The sequence below is a fragment of the Arachis hypogaea genome, chromosome 4, assembly GCF_003086295.3.
Source record: "Arachis hypogaea cultivar Tifrunner chromosome 4, arahy.Tifrunner.gnm2.J5K5, whole genome shotgun sequence".
NCBI classification, from domain to species: domain Eukaryota; kingdom Viridiplantae; phylum Streptophyta; class Magnoliopsida; order Fabales; family Fabaceae; genus Arachis; species Arachis hypogaea.
This window is the reverse complement of record NC_092039.1, coordinates 102048290-102051714: the sequence shown is the minus strand read 5'-3', so window position 1 is coordinate 102051714 and position 3425 is coordinate 102048290. Positions and strand designations below refer to the sequence as shown.

Genomic DNA, 3425 nt, shown 5'->3' with positions numbered 1-3425 from the left:
GATTCCACATTTTCTTGTTCCCTTCTCTTTCTTATGAGCAGGAGCAAGGACAAAAGCATTCTTGTTGAGGCTGATCCTGAACCTGAAAGGACCTTGAAGCGAAAGCTAAGAGAAGCCAAAGCAAAACTCTCTATAGAGGACCTAACAGAAATCTTCAAAGAAGAAGAACCTATGGCAGCCGAAAACAACAACAATGCCAACAATGCAAGGAAGGTGCTGGGTGACTTTACTGCACCCACTCCCGACTTCTATGGGAGAAGCATCTCTATCCCTGCCATTGGAGCAAACAACTTTGAGCTTAAGCCTCAATTAGTTTCTCTAATGCAACAGAATTGCAAGTTCCATGGACTTCCATTGGAAGATCCTCATCAGTTTTTAGCTGAGTTCTTGCAAATCTGTGACACTGTTAAGACTAATGGGGTTGACCCTGAGGTCTACAGACTTATGCTATTCCCTTTTGCTGTAAGAGACAGAGCTAGAACATGGTTGGACTCTCAACCTAAAGAAAGCCTGGACTCTTGGGAAAAGCTAGTCAATGCCTTCTTGGCAAAGTTCTTTCCACCTCAAAAATTGAGTAAGCTTAGAGTGGAAGTCCAAACCTTCAGACAGAAGGAAGGAGAATCCTTCTATGAAGCTTGGGAAAGATACAAACAGTTAATCAGAAAGTGTCCTTCGGATATGCTTTCTGAATGGAGCATCATAGGTATCTTCTATGATGGTCTCTCTGAACTGTCCAAGATGTCTTTGGATAGCTCTGCTGGAGGCTCTCTTCATTTGAAGAAGACGCCTGCAGAAGCTCAAGAACTGATTGAAATGGTTGCAAATAACCAATTCATGTACACTTCTGAAAGAAATCCTGTGAACAATGGGACTAGTCAGAAGAAAGGAGTTCTTGAGATTGACACTCTGAATGCCATACTGGCTCAGAACAAAATATTGACTCAGCAAGTCAATATGATTTCTCAAAGTCTGTCTAGAATGCAAAATGCACCAAGCAGTACTAAGGAAGCTTCATCTGAGGAAGAAGCTTATGATCCTGAGAACCCTTCAATGGAAGAGGTGAATTACATGGGAGAACCCTATGGAAACACCTACAATCCTTCATGGAGGAATCATCCAAATCTTTCATGGAAGGATCAACAGAGACCTCAACAAGGTTTCAATAACAATAATGGTGGAAGAAACAGGTTTAGCAATAGCAAGCCTTTTCCATCATCTTCTCAGCAACAGACAGAGAGTTCTAAGCAGAATAACTCTGACTTAGCAACCATGGTCTCTGATCTAATCAAAGCCACTCAAAGTTTCATGACTGAAACTAGGTCTTCCATTAGAAACTTGGAAGGACAAGTGGGTCAGCTGAGCAAGAAAATTACTGAACTCCCTCCTAGTACTCTTCCAAGCAATACAGAAGAAAATCCAAAAGGAGAGTGCAAGGCCATCAACAAGGCCGAATCTTGGGAGGAAGAAGAGGCAGTGAACGCCACTGAGGAAGTCCTCACTGGACGTCCACTGGCCTCCAATGAGTTCCCCAATGAGGAACCATGGGAATCTGAGGCTCAAACTGAGACCATAGAGATTCCATTGGACTTACTTCTGCCATTCATGAGCTCTGATGAGTATTCTTCCTCTGAAGAGGATGAGTATGTCACTGAGGAGCAAGTTGCTAAATACCTTGGAGCAATCATGAAGCTAAATGACAAGTTATTTGGAAATGAGACTTGGGAGGATGAACCCCCTTTGCTCACCAAAGAACTGAATGACTTGTCTAGGCAGAAACTGCCTCAAAAGAGACAGGACCCTGGGAAGTTTTCAATACCTTGTACCATAGGCAACATGACCTTCAAGAAGGCCTTGTGTGACTTAGGGTCAAGTGTAAACCTCATGCCCCTCTCTGTAATGGAGAAGTTAGGGATCTTTGAGGTGCAAGCTGCAAAAATCTCACTAGAGATGGCAGACAACTCAAGAAAACAAGCCCATGGACTTGTAGAGGATATTCTGGTTAAAGTTGAAGATCATTACATCCCTACTGATTTCATAGTCCTAGAGACTGGGAAGTGCATGGATGAATCCATCATCCTTGGCAGACCCTTCCTAGCCACAGCAAAGGCTGTGATTGATGTTGATAGAGGAGAGTTAATCATTCAAGTGAATGAAGAATTCTTGGTGTTTAAGGCCCAAGGATATCCCTCTGTCATCATGGAGAGGAAGCATGAAGAGCTTCTCTCAAAACAGAGCCAAACAGAGCCCCCACAGTCAAACTCTAAGTTTGGTGTTGGGAGGCCACAACCAAACTCTAAGTTTGGTGTTGAACCCCCACGTTCAAACTCTAAGTTTGGTGTTGGGAGGTCCCAACATGGCTCTGCATATCTGTGAGGCTCCATGAGAGTCCTCTGTCAAGCTAATGACATTAAAGAAGCGCTTGTTGGGAGGCAACCCAATGTTTTATAATTAATTATTTTCTTTTGTTATTTTATGTCTTTTGTAGGTTGATGATCATGAGAAGTCACAAAATTAATGAAAAAAGCAAAAACAGAATGAAAAACAGGAAGAAAAACAGCACACCCTGGAGGACGCACCCACTGGCGTTTAAACGCCAGTGAGGTCAGCTGTTGGGCGTTTAACGCCCAGTCTGGCACCATTCTGGGCGTTTAACGCCAGAAAGGGGCACCAGACTGGCGTTAAACGCCAGAAAGGGGCAAGAAGCTGGCGTTAAACGCCAGAAATGGCTCAAAACATGATTTTGAGTGCCATTTGGTGCAGGGATGACTTTTCCTTGACACCTCAGGATCTGTGGACCCCACAGGATCCCCACCTACCCTACCACTCTCTCTCTCTTCTTCCCCCATTCACCAATCACCTCAACACCTCTTCCCCAAAAACCTTTCACCTATCAAATCCCATCTTTCTCTTCACCACTCACATCCATCCTTCATAAAACCCCTCCTACCCCACCATTCAAATTCAAACCACTTTCCCACCCAAACCCACCCTCATATGGCCGAACATCCCTCTCCCCCTCTCCTATATAAACCCTCCTTCACCCCTTCATTTTCACACACCTTCAACACCATCTCTCTCCCCTTTGGCCGAATACAAAGCCATTCCCTTTCTCCTCATTTCTTCTTCTTCTACTCTCTTCTTTCTTCTTTTGCTCGAGGACGAGCAAACATTTTAAGTTTGGTGTGGTAAAAGCATTGCTTTTTGTTTTTCCATAACCATTTATGGCATCCAAGGCCGGAGAAATCTCTAGAAAGAGGAAAGGGAAGGCAAAAGCTTCCACCTCCGAGTCATGGGAGATGGAAAGATTCATCTCAAGGGTGCATCAAGACCATTTCTATGAAGTTGTGGCCTTGAAGAAGGTGATCCCCGAGGTCCCTTTTTCACTCAAAAAGGGTGAATATCCGGAGATCCGACATGAGATCCGA

The 3425-nt window shown here is 44.1% G+C and overlaps 1 non-coding gene across 1 annotated transcript; it reads right to left on the bottom strand.

Annotated features, from left to right (window-relative positions):
• Positions 1–576: 576 nt before the first annotated feature.
• Positions 577–684, bottom strand: LOC112798573 (small nucleolar RNA R71). Its single transcript, XR_003200181.1, has one exon. It is a non-coding gene; the product is annotated as a small nucleolar RNA R71 (small nucleolar RNA).
• Positions 685–3425: the final 2741 nt, after the last annotated feature.